At 43.6% G+C, this 15,705-nt stretch overlaps 1 protein-coding gene across 3 annotated transcripts in view; it reads right to left on the reverse strand.

Moving 5' to 3' along the window:
* Positions 1-15,705, reverse strand: part of LOC106606032 (carboxypeptidase Q) — a 28,886-nt gene that overhangs the window by 7,909 nt on the left and 5,272 nt on the right. The window lies entirely within an intron of this gene.

Here is a 15,705-nt window from a genome sequence, read left to right on the forward strand (position 1 = left end):
TGGTGAAATGTGTAGCGAAATGTAGTCAAATGTCTAAGGAGAACGTCAAAGGTGTTCACAACATAAATATAAAGAAACAAAAAAGTCTGCAAAAATATTATTCACTTCACAATGGTCAGAAGAGAAAAATAAGTTTGAGAACAAACTTTTCCAGATGTAGTCTGTCGTCGGTAGACATGGGAGTGTGCCATACAGAGAGGGAGGAGGGGGGCCGATGGGGGTGAGCTTTATGTGTAGACGCTGAAAATAAACCAAACTACCCCCCATCACTCAGTGTGTGCCATGTGTTAAAAATATCTCCTTCTTCCATGAAGAGGACTTCAAGTCTTCAACCCGTCTCTTGTCCAAGAGACAACACAGGAGTATGCAGAGTCATTGGTATGGATTTTGGTGGGAATATACTGTAGACTCACTGATCGTGGCTAAAAATAACCAGAATGACCTCCAATAGGACATGATTCAACAGCTCCCATTGTTACGCCACTAAATAGTTGAATGAGTTAAATACCAATCAAAAGAAACTAGGCCTGAGTGTGAGTCCCAAACCCCTCGATGATGACGAGTAAACTAGGACTGGCAGAATGAGTCCCAAACCCCTCGATGATGACGAGTAAACTAGGACTGGCAGAATGAGTCCCAAACCCCTCGATGATGACGAGTAAACTAGGACTGGCAGAATGAGTCCCAAACCCCTCGATGATGACGAGTAAACTAGGACTGGCAGAATGAGTCCCAAACCCCTCGATGATGACGAGTAAACTAGGACTGGCAGAATGAGTCCCAAACCCCTCGATGATGACGAGTAAACTAGGACTGGCAGAATGAGTCCCAAACCCCTCGATGATGACGAGTAAACTAGGACTGGCAGAATGAGTCCCAAACCCCTCGATGATGACGAGTAAACTAGGACTGGCAGAATGAGTCCCAAACCCCTCGATGATGACGAGTAAACTAGGACTGGCAGAATGAGTCCCAAACCCCTCGATGATGACGAGTAAACTAGGACTGGCAGAATGAGTCCCAAACCCCTCGATGATGACGAGTAAACTAGGACTGGCAGAATGAGTCCCAAACCCCCTCGATGATGACGAGTAAACTAGGACTGGCAGAATGAGTCCCAAACCCCTCGATGATGACGAGTAAACTAGGACTGGCAGAATGAGTCCCAAACCCCTCGATGATGACGAGTAAACTAGGACTGGCAGAATGAGTCCCAAACCCCTCGATTATGATGAGTAAATATGATCCTCTTCAACATTAATAACCTTTACCACTTTGCACTGCTGGTTTTTCCCAAAAATGAACTCCCAAAACTAGAGCAGGAAATCAAATGCATAGGCCTAATATCTTTTCCCTGAAGTACATTTATTCGTTTTTACCAATACCTCAAAGTTGGCTTGGTTACCATGCCAACGGACGCATGCCGTCAGAAAACCCTTCAGACTAATCATGGAAGCTGATGTATCAGGACCTTCACACACCAAGGTTTAAAGTTTAGGCTAAATCAAAATGGAACACACTTTCTCCTTTGAAAATAGTTTTCATACTCTGACAAATTCAAAAAGAGAAGAGCCTCGAAATCTAAGCTGAGGAATTTCCCCAGTGAACAGTCTAAAATATATCTACAATAAGTCAGATAAATCATATCTACCCATCGTCTTCTCCATTTGTGAGTTATGATGAACTACACACTATTGCCCTCACATCCTGCTGCTGCCACTACTATACTACTACCACCACTACTGTACTGCTGCTACTACTACTACTACTACTACTACTACAGCTACAACAACTACTACTATACTGCTGCTACTACCACTATTGCTACTATACTGCTGCTACTACCACTACTATACTGCTACTATACTGCTGCTACTGCCACTACTATACTGCTGCTACTGCCACTACTATACTGCTGCTACTGCCACTACTATACTGCTGCTATACTGCTGCTACTGCCACTACTATACTGCTGCTATACTGCTGCTACTGCCACTACTATACTGCTGCTACTACCACTACTATACTGCTGCTACTACCACTACTATACTGCTGCTACTACCACTACTATACTGCTGCTACTACCACTACTGCTACTATACTGCTACTACTACCACTACTATACTGCTACTATACTTCTGCTACTACCACTACTGCTACTATACTGCTGCTACTACCACTACTATACTGCTACTGCCACTACTATACTTCTGCTACTACCACTACTGCTACTATACTGCTGCTACTGCCACTACTATACTGCTGCTATACTGCTGCTACTGCCACTACTATACTGCTGCTACTGCCACTACTATACTGCTGCTACTGCCACTACTATACTGCTGCTACTACCACTACTGCTACTATACTGCTACTATACTGCTGCTACTACCACTACTATACTGCTGCTACTACCACTACTGCTACTATACTTCTGCTACTACCACTACTGCTACTATACTGCTGCTACCACCACTACTATACTGCTGCTGCTACTATACTGCTGCTACTATACTGCTGCTACTGCCACTACTATACTGCTACTATGCTGCTGCTACTACCACTACTGCTACTATACTGCTACTACTACCACTACTATACTGCTGCTACTACCGCTACTGCCACTACTATGACTACAGCCACAACAACACTGCTGCTACTACCGCTACAATACTGCTGCTACTACCACCACTACTATAATGCTGCTACTACCACTACTATTACTACAGCCACTACAATTACAACACTGCTGCTACTACTACAGCCACTACAGCTACTACTTTACTGCTGCTACTACCGCTACAACCACTACTGCTACTATACTGCTACTATACTGCTGCTACTACCACTACTATACTGCTACTATACTTCTGCTACTACTGCTACTATACTGCTGCTACACTGCTGCTGCTACTATACTGCTGCTACTGCCACTACTATACTGCTACTATCACTACTGCTACTATACTGCTGCTACTACCACTACTATACTGCTGCTACTACCGCTACTGCCACTACTATGACTACAGCCACAACAACTGCTGCTACTACCGCTACAATACTGCTGCTACTACCACCACTACTATAATGCTGCTACTACCACTACTATTACTACAGCGACTACAATTACAACACTGCTGCTACTACTTTACTGCTGCTACTACCGCTACTACCACTACTGCTGCTACTACTACTACTATACTGCTGCTACTACAGCTACAACAACACTACTATACTGCTGCTACTGCCACTACTATACTGCTGCTACTACTATACTGCTGCTACTACTGCCACTACTATACTGCTGCTACTACTGCCACTACTATACTGCTGCTACTGCCACTACTATACTGCTGCTACTGCCACTACTATACTGCTGCTACTGCCACTACTATACTGCTGCTACTGCCACTACTATACTGCTGCTACTGCCACTACTATACTGCTGCTACTGCCACTACTATACTGCTGCTACTGCCACTACTATACTGCTGCTACTGCCACTACTATACTGCTGCTACTGCCACTACTATACTGCTGCTACTGCCACTACTATACTGCTGCTACTGCCACTACTATACTGCTGCTACTGCCACTACTATACTGCTGCCACTACTATACTGCTGCTACTGCCACTACTATACTGCTGCTACTGCCACTACTATACTGCTATTGCTAGTGCTACTACTCCTGCTATTGCTACTGCCATTGAAACACCCAATCAGTATTTCTACCTTTCAGACGAGAAAATAAATTAGTGCCAGAAAAGAGGGAGGAGAAAGAAGAGGTTTTGATAAATTACAGAGGAAATAACCTCCTTGTGTGCAACATATCTTCCAATGTCCAGGAATTAGCCTTGGTTTCCTACATCTAAGAAAATAAGAATCCTGTGACCGGTTTCTTCTTCTGTTTATTCTGTATTATTCAGGAACAAACTCAGGTATAGTTGCTGTGGCAACAGACAACAAAGGTTACTTGATCCTGAGCACTGTGGGAACTCTGATTTTCTTTAAGGTTTGTTTGAGCAGAGATGATTTTGATGAAAACATATTCAGGATACCAAGCAGAGAAACTAAGCAAAGTAAAATTAAACATGTCACTCTTCAGGCCACTTATCGCAGACTCATTTGCCGATGTCAGGTAACTTGATATGTAATCTATACTATGAGTCTGGGAATCTGGCCTTATGAACCATATAGGAGTAAGCAAGACAACAGTAGCCTATATGACATGTGTAGCAGAAGAGCATCATCGTAAGGCTCGGACACACCGGTAACATTTGCCAGCCCAGAGTACTTAGCAGCTTTGAACAGAGTGCTGGCCATAATTTGCAATCCGATTCTTAGGTGGTCCCTAAAAACACACCGCGCCGAACGGCAGACAGACAGCAGCGGGTGGTCCCTAAAACACACCGCGCCGAACGGCAGACAGACAGCAGCGGGTGGTCCCTAAAACACACCGCAACGAACGGCAGACAGACAGCAGCTGGTGGTCCCTAAAACACACCGCGCCGAACGGCAGACAGACAGCAGCGGGTGGTCCCTAAAACACAGCGCGCCGAACGGCAGACAGACAGCAGCGGGTGGTCCCTAAAACACAGCGCGCCGAACGGCAGACAGACAGCAGCGGGTGGTCCCTAAAACACAGCGCGCCGAACAGTAGATGAATGGCAGATCATCATTCGGTGCGTTGTGTGTGTGGTCCCTTAGGCCTATATTGTGTAGCCAAACTAAAGTGAAAATCTTCAGTGTTTGTCAGAGAAACTAAAGTCCTCAACTTGATTCCCAGTGTACCGTAATTTCCGGACTATTAAGCGCACCTGAATATAAGCCGCACCCACTGAATTAAAACATTTTTAAATGATTTTGAACATAAATAAGCTGCACATGTCTATAATGTGTAATAATGTATAATGCCTACCGGTACATTGAAACAAATGAACTTTACACAGGCTTTAATGAAACACGGCTTGTAACTAAAAATAAAAAATTTGCAGTAAGCTTTAGTTGTCTTTTTGCACGGAGTCAAATCCTCACGCTGCTGTTTCCAACGTCTTATCATCGACTCATTAAGACCAAGCTCCCGTGCAGCAGCTCCATTTCCAACAGCCAGATCAATCACCTTCAACTTGAAAGCTGCATCATATGCATTTCTCCGTGCATTTGCCATGATGAGGGTGACAAAATGACTACCGTAATCAGAATGATGGGAAGTTTGAGAGCGTTCGATTTAATCTAAACAGTAAACAAAAAAGTTGTTTGACCTTAACCCGTTCGGCAATTTCATTGGTCTAATGAAAGCTTCATGCCGCCAAAAAACTGAGCATGTCACAGAATGTGATTTTGGAGAAAAAAAAATTGAAAGCGGGAAAAATCCATATATTAGCCGCGTCATTGTTTAAGCCGCAAAGTTCAAAGCCTGGGAAAAAAGTTGCGTGGACTTCCCTGGCTGCAAGCACTTTAAAGTGGGGGAGAGATTCAACTTTAGCTAAACAAACTTTCATGCACAAAGGTGTAACATATGAATCACATTTTAATTGCAGCTTCTCTGGGTATTTTTGGCAGGCAGAGCCCACCAGCAGTTGCAGTCAGAGTAGAGGTGTCTGCTGGGGTTAGCAGTGTAAATAATGGGATTCCCACACGCCTTGTTAAATTGTTCTGGCCCTTCACAGGACCTCTCACACAATCTACTTTAGGTATGTTACGCTTCATAGATACAGTGCATTCGGAAAGTATTCAGACCTCTTGACTTTTTCCACATTTCGATACGCTACAGCCTTATTCTAAAATGGATTAAATAAAAAAATGTCTTCATTAATTTACACACAACACCCCATAATAATGCAAAAAAAGGGTTTTAGAAATGTGTGCATCCTGTTCCCATTGATCATCCTTGATATGTTTCTACAACTTGGAGTCCACCTGTGGTAAATTCAATTGATTGGACATGATTTGGAGAAGAAAAAAAAAAAACACACACCTGTCTATATAAGGTTCCACAGTTGACAATGCATGTCAGAGCAAAAACCAAGCTATGAGGTTGAAGGAATTGTCCCTTGAGCTTCGAGACAGAATTGTGTCGAGGCACAGATCTGGGGAAGGGGACCAAAACATTTCGGCAGCATTGATGGTCCCCAAGAACACAGTGGCCTCCATCATTCTTAAATGGAGTAAGTTTTGAACCACCAAGACTCTTGCTAGGGCTGGCCGCCCGGCCAAACTGAGCAAAAGGGGGAGAAGGGCCTTGGTCAGGGAGGTGACCAAGAACCCTATGGTCACTCTGACAGAGCTCTAGAGTTCCTCTGTGGAGATGGGAGATGGTTGTCCTTCTGGAACAATCTCTACAACACTCCACCAATCAGGCCTTTATGGTAGAGTGGTCAGACGGAAGCCACTCCAGTAAAAGGCACGACAGCCCGCTTGGAGTTTGCCAAAAGGCAAACTCCAAGCGGACTCTCAAACCATGAGAGTGCGCTCAAAAGGACTCTCAAACCATGAGAAACAAGATTATCTGGTCTGATAAAACCAAGATTGAACACTTTGGACGGTGAAGCATGGTGGTGGCAGCATCATGCTGTGAGGATGTTTTTCAGCGGCAGGTTTAGTTTTTTTATTAGGATCCCCATTAGCTGTTGCAAAAGTCCACACAAAACATAATACAGATCATCAATAGACAAGAAGAGCTCAAGGACAGAACTACAGGGACTGGGAGACTAGTCAGGATCGAGGGAAAGATTAACGGAGCAAAGTACAGAGAGATCCTTGATGAAAACCTGCTCCAGAGTTCTCAGGACCTCAGACTGAGCCAAAGGTTCACCTTCCAACAGGACAACGACCCTAAGCAAACAGCCAAGACAACGCAGGAGTGGCTTCAAGGACAAGTCTTTGAATGTCCTTGAGTGGCTCAGCCAGTGCCCGGACTTGAACCCGATCGAACATCTCTGGAGAGACCTGTCATTATGGGGTGTGTAGATTGATGAGGGGGGAAAAAAACTATTTAATCCATTATAGAATAAGGCTGTAACTTAACAAAATGTGGAAAAAGTCAAGGGGTCTGAATACTTTCCGAAGTCACTGTATAGAAATGCGTCACTGTCACAGTAGAGCGGTACAGAATCATGGGATTAAATAACAGTTTAAACAGATTAAATCTGTGATTGGTACAACCATTTTTGCATATATAGCCAAAGATATTCTCGGGTCATAAACAGCCACCCTGAATATAAAGTCAAATCAGACGTTTTGTAACACATTTCTCGATGCTTTGATGAGAACAAGCCATAGGTTCACAAGGGATAACTGAGTGTGAGTTGAGCCTGTGAAATACATTATGGGGTCACGCTAGCACTTCACTTCCAGTTTAATACCACTAATGAGAATAAGGCAGGGGTTTTAATCACTAGTATAACGTCTCTGCCATGGTTCAACATCCAGTACTCCAGATGGTGCATGGTTCAGGTAGTACGAGCAGTGAGGGAGATTAGCCTAACTACTGCTATAAGATTCAAATGATTTGGACAGACAGGCCACCTCTTGTTCAACACAACAAAATGGCCTGATCAGCTCAGATGAGCCATAAATTAGGTTCTATTAATTGTTAAGTGTAAAACAAACGTGCAAGCCAAGTCATTACAGTGCTTGAGGACTGCTGCTGCAACCACAACTTTAGTCTATTTCAAAGTTGAACACAGCTTGGTTAAAGACGCACTATGGAAATGTACAGTGAGGGAAAAAGTATTTGATCCCCTGCTGATTTTGTACGTTTGCCCACTGACAAAGAAATGATCAGTCTATAATTTTAATGATAGGTTTATTTGAACAGTGAGAGACGGAATAACAACAACAAAAAATCCAGAAAAACGCATGTCAAAAATGTTATAAATTGACTTGCATTTTAAATGAGGGAAATAAGTATTTGACCCCCTCTCAATCAGAAAGATTTCTGGCTCCCAGGTGTCTTTTATACAGGTAACGAGCTGAGATTAGGAGCACACTCTTAAAGGGAGTGCTCCTAATCTCAGCTTGTTACCTGTATAAAAGACACCTGTCCACAGAAGCAATCAATCAGATTCCAAACTCTCCACCATGGCCAAGACCAAGGAGCTCTCCAAGGATGTCAGGAACAAGATTATAGACCTACACAAGGCTGGAATGGGCTATAAGACCATTGCTAAGCAGCTTGGTGCGAAGGTGACAACAGTTGCTGCGATTATTCGCAAATGGAAGAAACACAAAAGAACTGTCGTATTCTCGGTTTCCATCTCCATCCTTATCTATTTGTAGCAATGTGATTTACATTATGTTTGGCAAGCATTTTATTTGTTGCGGCCCCCAGGAACTGACAGGCAGTGAATACGATTTCCCCCCCACAGTAGTGATGCAGTTGCACATTGTGTCGGTTTGACGCTGGGCATCTGCAGCCTGCTGATGGGTGACAGCCCAACACAGGCAGGGCACATCATGGAGACAATGGAGAGACACATCATGGGCTCAATTTTTATTCTACAACAAATGCTTTTCCATTTCCCCACATTCATACCACGTGGTAGCCAACTCAATATGCAAATTAAATTGTTAGGCTAGTTTACAGCAGTGTTGTAGTGTGAAATTCCCATCCAATGTAAAGCATTGGGACTAAAGAGAAGCTCTACATGTAATCCAGTATCATGTATAAGTTCTACTACAGCCTTGATGTGTCATGACTAGTGGCTCCTCAACTAAGTGGTCAGAGGCCTATTTATTCAAGCTCTGACTGCATTATTGGCACAAGAAGAAATTGAGCTGAAGGGAACCATAAAGAGACATTGATGTTAGTCATCTGTGTCTGAAACCAGATCTTGGACCTCGAGACAAAATGATTCATACAGGCCAAAGAAAGACAGGAAATAAGGTCAACAATTCCACCGGTTTCATTTCCTGCCCACAGATAAGAGCAGCAGTTGCTTTCACAGTAATGTGTATGGCTCTTGTCCTTTATAACCTTGTGATTGCACGGCTTTAATTCACATTATTGAGATGTCATAATAAAATGTGACATTTTAAAGCAGAGTCGAGGACGCTGAGCTAGGCTTTATGTAGTGGGCTACTCAACACATCACAGCTGCTACTCAGACTTTGTAGGTTGATGTTTTTGGTTGATGTTTTGGGGTGTGAATTTAACACACCGGTCTTCAGTGTTGGAGCTGAGGAAACATTAGGCAAGACATAAAAATATATAAATAAAAATCTAAAAGATACTAATTTGCATTCAAGGCTCATATCTCATGCTTCATCTACAGTACATAACTTTAGAAACACGGTTCTGGGCAAAAAAAAGACATCACCCTTGTAGGGTTTTCTGGATGATTCAGTGCCATTACTAAGTGAGAACCGACTGGCTCTGAAAAAGGCATTCGGTCCGATACCAGAGGAACCTAAATCACAGCTCAGTCCAAGAGTCGAGCACATATTACTATTTACTATGAACCTCCAAATGCCTAGACAAGGAATTTATACACAGGCAGCACTTGCTTTTATCACTTTTACAGCAACAGTTGATAGATGTGACCACTGTGTCATTGTCTACAGAGAATGGTAGCCAATAGGCTGACTGATAATTGAAGAGGCTCCTCTCGACCCCATTAAGGAAATAGCCAGGCTGAATCCCAAATAGCACTCTATTCACCAAATAGTGCACTACTTTTGACCAGATCTCTATTGGCCCTGGTCAAAAGTAGTGCACTATAAAAGGGAATAGGGTGCCATTTGTGACGCAGACCCAGCCAAAGGTTATGTTTGCTCATAAAAAATGCGTTCCTTGGAGTTACGCAAAACACATTCCATGGACCTGACTAGGCCGACTCAGAGCCGACACAGTGAATATTTGCTCATCTCTGGAGAGAGACCAATGTCAGCTAAAGCACATGGCCAAGGTATATGCCAGCTAGCTAACACCAAAGTTTCCAGGCAAATCCAGAGGGTCATTCTTAGTGTGGCTGACACCAAACTCCAAGTCCTCCTGTCTTCAGAGTCTGGAAAGGCTATTTTGATGTTGGCAGCACAATGCTTTGACAAATGAAGGGGATGTGCTTTTTTACTGATTGGTTCTTCTGTGTCTTTCTCACTCAAACCAACTTGGACAAAATAGTTTGACAACCTTGTTTGTAAGGCTTTTAAATCTCAACCGTTAATCTTTTCCAATGATGAAGACATGGAGGTCTCATGGTATGGTGGGGTCTGCAAAATAGGTCAACTTTGAGCATCTCTTGAATGTTTTGGCATACCCTATAGACACTTATACACATTGTACATCCATCTAAGTCCATTCCTCCTCTGAACTGCTTGTTGAATGGGTTCATGCAGGAATCTAACCATCACATGCTCTGACTCACAAATCAGCAGCCAGCAACAACCTCAGCTAAACCCACCCATGGGGTTTACAACCTCAGCTAAACCCACCCATGGGGTTTACAACCTCAGCTAAACCCACCCATGGGGTTTACAACCTCAGCTAAACCCACCCATGGGGTTTACAACCTCAGCTAAACCCACCCATGGGGTTTACAACCTCTTTCTACAGTAAGAAAGACATCAATATTTAAAACCAGAGAACCGGGCCTCGGGACGAGACCCAGTCGTCCAACACATGATGCACCTAAATAGGCTTGAAGGACAAGAGAGGATGGTGATGCTGAGGGGCTGTGCTGCGTCTGGGCTCAGCAGCCATGAAGATGGAGAAATAAAACCCCATTTCCCTATGTACTGCACTACTTTAGGCCAGGGCACATAGGCAGTGCACTACATAGGGATTATGAGGCCATTGAGGAGGCAGACTCACCCTCAAGAACAGAACAAACCCCGGATGGCAGCAGCGAGGGAGAGATCTACAGTTACTAGGATGTCTAGGAGAGGAGGGATACCACAGGCAGGTAGAAAGCACACCCAGGGTCATAGAAAAATTTGCTTTTTCAAATACTTTGAGGATTTGATGGAGCATGCAATGAAGTGTGTCAGATGGGCAGGGTATGACCTTTTGGAACAAATCCCTAGAATCCATAAACACCCCCCAAGGAGGCATGCTTGTCATTTCTGAAAGACAGGTGGCCTCTCAATTCTCGCTAGTTGTGCTAATATTGTGCAGTTTCTAGTAAAGTATCAAGGCTATTATTGATAGGCAGAGGCTGTTCAACACAGTGGAGTTAATGACAGGTTATGACAGGGCAGAAGACGTTCAACACAGTGGAGTTAATGACAGGTTATGACAGGGCAGAAGACGTTCAACACAGTGGAGTTAATGAGGGGTTATGACAGGACAGAGGCTGTTCAACACAGTGGAGTTAATGACAGGTTATGACAGGGCAGAAGACGTTCAACACAGTGGAGTTAATGACAGGTTATGACAGGGCAGAAGACGTTCAACACAGTGGAGTTAATGAGGGGTTATGACAGGACAGAGGCTGTTCAACACAGTGGAGTTATTGAAGGGTTATGACAGGGCGAGTCCCAGAGGACAGTAGCCTACCAAAGAAATGGAATCATTAGAACGGACATAGAACCTCTTCCCATTCTAGTGATTCCATTTCTATGTAGCCTAGCCAACGAATGGAGGTACCCTCCCTACTATTATCTCTACTACAGGTCCCATACTGTGTGCCACAGACAACTATTATTATTAGAGAAAAAAAAAAATTACATGACAAATAATACCTGGTACTCTTAATGTAGTACATTGGGCCATATAGGGAAAGTGGATCTAGTTTTAATAAAATATAGCCTATGCATGTCTTGTTACATAATTATATTAGGCCAACATGTATATAGAATAATTATATATTCTCAGCAAAGAGCACAGCTAAATGTCTAAATCTAAAGCTTTCATTTAGCTGTCAGTGAGAAGATAATTGCCTTGATATATCCTGGTAATTGTACTCTGGTCTGAATGTGGTGCCAGTCAAACTACTGCTGCCTTCACACTGAGGAGAGAGAGCAGCCGAGGATCGATTTGTTCTGCCGGGACAAAAGAGTCCATGAAACGCCTGAGTGACAGATGAAATCACAACACAGACCATTCTGAAGGCTATTTTGTCAGAAGACAAATGACTGAGCAAGTGAATAGCAGGGCTGGGATCAATTGAAAATGAAGGCAGTCAATTCAAAAAGTGATTTTAATTTAAAATTCAAAAATTGAGAAAAAAATTGAAATAAATAGCTTCTACTCCTCAGGTTATTGAGAAGTCATTGAAAATAAATGCAGTTTTCACATATTTAATTGTTATTCAAGTTTACTTCCTGAATCCAAATAGGCTACATAAACTGGGAATAGATAGAGGAGAACAACTTCTAGTCCCAGCCATACAGCACTGTAGCCTCCACATCAGGAGAAATGAATGAGGCATGTTTATAGCCTACAGTTAGCAACACTGCATAAAACATTTTAGCAAAGGGGAGCTATTCACTTCATGGATAGCGTGTGTCTGTGGGGCGAGGAGCCAACTATGAGCGGACCAGGTGTGGTCACTGAACCTAAGCACAGATGTGGCAGGTCTTCAGAACAAAGGATCAAGCTCATTCTGTGACCTATTATGCTTAGACGTAACCTCAATAAAACTGACCACAATAACCAAAACGGGGGGGAAAAAATTATTTTATAAGACAGTCTTAAAAATACACATACATTGTTTTATTTTATAAAAACAGAATGGAGCTTTCCAGTGTGACAGAGCACATTCTGCACTACTGACAGAAGCTCTTCATTTAGTTATATTTTTGGCTCCGACTTTTCTCTCTGCTTTTAAACTTTCTCTCCGTGAATTTCCGCTGACACGGCCGCATTTGCTTTATTTGTTAGAAAGTTAAAAGCATCTCTAAAGCATTGGAGATAAGGACAGTCAAATTCTGCGTTGAGTGTCTGTGGGAGGGGAGTTAAGTTAAGCTCAGTCCCATTTAGCATCAAACACCGTAAAGAGAATACAGGGTTCTTGGTGTGTAGGGTTGAGAGAGAAAGCAGGGCTGCGATCAGAGCCGTGCTCAGCAGGGAGACATTTGTATGAAATAGGGAGTTACTACCTGAACAGATTAGAATTTTCTGTTGAACTGAGGGGGGGAGGGTGTCTGGAAGGGAGAGGCTGGAAGCAGGAAAGAGGAGGGAGAGGCTTTAGTGTAGTCTGTGTGTGGCATTGTAATGGGCATCACGCATCATTACAGCACAGCCACTCCTCTGACCCAGAAACCCCTGCTTCAAAGACTCCAGAGGAAATGGGCTTGAAGGACAACAGATAACTAGCTCAAAAAACAAAAACAACAGCCTGTCTGAGAAAAGTCAAACTGAAGGAACAAAAGGTAAGTCACGTACATCTATTACTGATAAGACTCAGTAAGGTGAACGTATCTTATGAGTTACAATTTGATTGCTTTAAACTGTCATTGGCCTTTACTTGTCCTTCTGCAAAGTGCTTCTGGCAGAAGGAGATGAATGGAGTATATGGGGATTCAGTAGCAATCTCCTCAGGATATACCCAAGACTTCTCTGTGATAACCTGACACTTGTAGACGAGTCGCGCCTGCAGCCGACTGCCTAGCTCTCCCCTCGAGCCAAGGAAGGTATATCCACAGGGCTTCTGGCTCTGCTCTGGGCTTAGCTAGCTAGAGCTGATAACTCCGCCAGATTAAACATGGCAGTGGAGTCGGTAGAGACTGCGGAGGAGGAGAACGTCCCTCTCCCTCTGTAATTACAGCAGACGAAGGAAGGCGTCCGTCTGTCACCTCACATGTCTGTGGGACGTGAGTAGTGGAACAATGAGGGAAGGAACATCCTCAGTCCTCACCATCACTATCAGCACCAGGCCTGGCTGTGTGACACAGTGAAAAGTCAGACTGAATCCTTCTTTAACCTTGTAAAGACCCATGTAGGCTAACTACTTCAGTAACACATTTGACTGCCATGTGGGCTCAAATAAGTAAAGTGGACCAGACAAGTGTGGTTGAAGTGCGTGAGGGTCTGCACATGCATTAGGAATGGGTAAAAGTTATGTTATACAGGCCTCAGATTTTCCTGGAATAAAGTCAAAGCCTACAATTCCCTTATATATGTCTCCATTATAAAGCCCTCCACTGCAATACCACTGGAGCCCAAGATCTGTACTAGCCCTTCCTGCATATTCTAGGTTATATCCATATAGGGAACTATCAAACAGACTGGTCAACGGTAGTGTACTATATCAAACAGACTGTTGATGATGGAACAGACCAAATCACAGTCAACAGCAAAGTTCACACAGGTTATGCAACTTACACTACAGGACAGAATGGGAACGTTCTCCCAAACCAAAGCAAATATATTTTGGAGGACAGTGTGTCCCTCCCTCCCTACCATAGACAGGTTTCTATTCCTCTTCGTCGGGAGAGGAGACGCTACATAAGACCTTTTGAGGGCTCCACCTTGACAACGCTCATCTAAGCTTCCATGTAAACTACATAAGACGACTTGAGAAGTCAATGTTAAGACCTAGTTCTTTTTACCCACTCAGTGGTTAGAGTGTCCGCCATGAGATTAGAAGGTTGGGAGTTCCATCCCCCACCGAGTCATATCAAAGACTGGGACCCAATGCATCTCTCCTTGGCACTCAGCATTAAGGAGATAGATTGGTGGTCCGGCCCTGCGCTAGACTAGTGTCCTGTCCAGGTGTACTGGTACATCAAGCTGCCTCACTACAGAAACAGGAGATAGACTAGTGTCCTGTCCAGGTGTACTAGTACATCAAGCTGCCTCACTACAGAAACAGGAGATGAGCCGTTACGGCTCTCAAAAGCCAAGGCTCATCCAAGGCTACTTACTTATTAGGCAATGTAGGTCAGAACTCTGAATTGTTTTAAGAGAACAGAACGGTCTCTTCTTTAGAATCTTTTATTGATGACATCAATTACCAAGTAACACATGATTGGAGTGCTCCTCCCTGCCCCATGACTGGATGACTCGGAGTCAGGACAGGACACAGCCAGTGACTCACACTGCTGTGCTAACGCATCATTGACATCTGACACACAGCAGCTAAAGACAGTAAAAAACACTCACACTCAGCGTACTGACACTGTGACTCATACTAAGATTACTGTCACAATGTTTCAATCAATTAACGTGGTATTGGAATGCTTGGCTTAGGGACTTTCCAGAGAAAAGTAAAAGCAGTTTTTGCGTTCGCTAAATGAGTCACCTTCCATACAGAGATGATATCTTCTTCAGAACAGAATGACGCATCAACACAAGACCTGTAGTAGAGCGGAGAACAGATAAAATACCGTTTCCCCCATGTAGCCAAGTGTTCTATTGGCCTAGTCAAAGTTGAGAATAATAGGAAGTGAGGTTTATTACACAGAATGACGTTCCATAGTGTCAGTGTTTCCTAGGGATCCCAGTTGTGTTTTTCCTCTGTAGAGATGACAACCCAGAAAAGGCAGACTAAAGACAAGGAGTCTCTTACGTCAGCAGAGAGAGCTACAGCTACGTTCCTTCCTCCTTACGCAATCTGGGATCCAGTTCAAACAGAGGAAAGGGGGAAAGGGGGAGACCTAGTCAGTTGTACAACGGAATGCCTTCAACTGAAATGTGTCTTCCGCATTTAACCCAACCCCTCTAAATCAGAGAGAGCACCGAAGAAAAGTATTACTGACAGGGCATGGCACTACCGAAAGTCTCAGAGGGCTGGATCTGTTATAGAAGTGTTGAGGGATG

This window comes from Salmo salar, chromosome ssa05 (genome assembly GCF_905237065.1).
Source record: "Salmo salar chromosome ssa05, Ssal_v3.1, whole genome shotgun sequence".
NCBI lineage: Eukaryota > Metazoa > Chordata > Actinopteri > Salmoniformes > Salmonidae > Salmo > Salmo salar.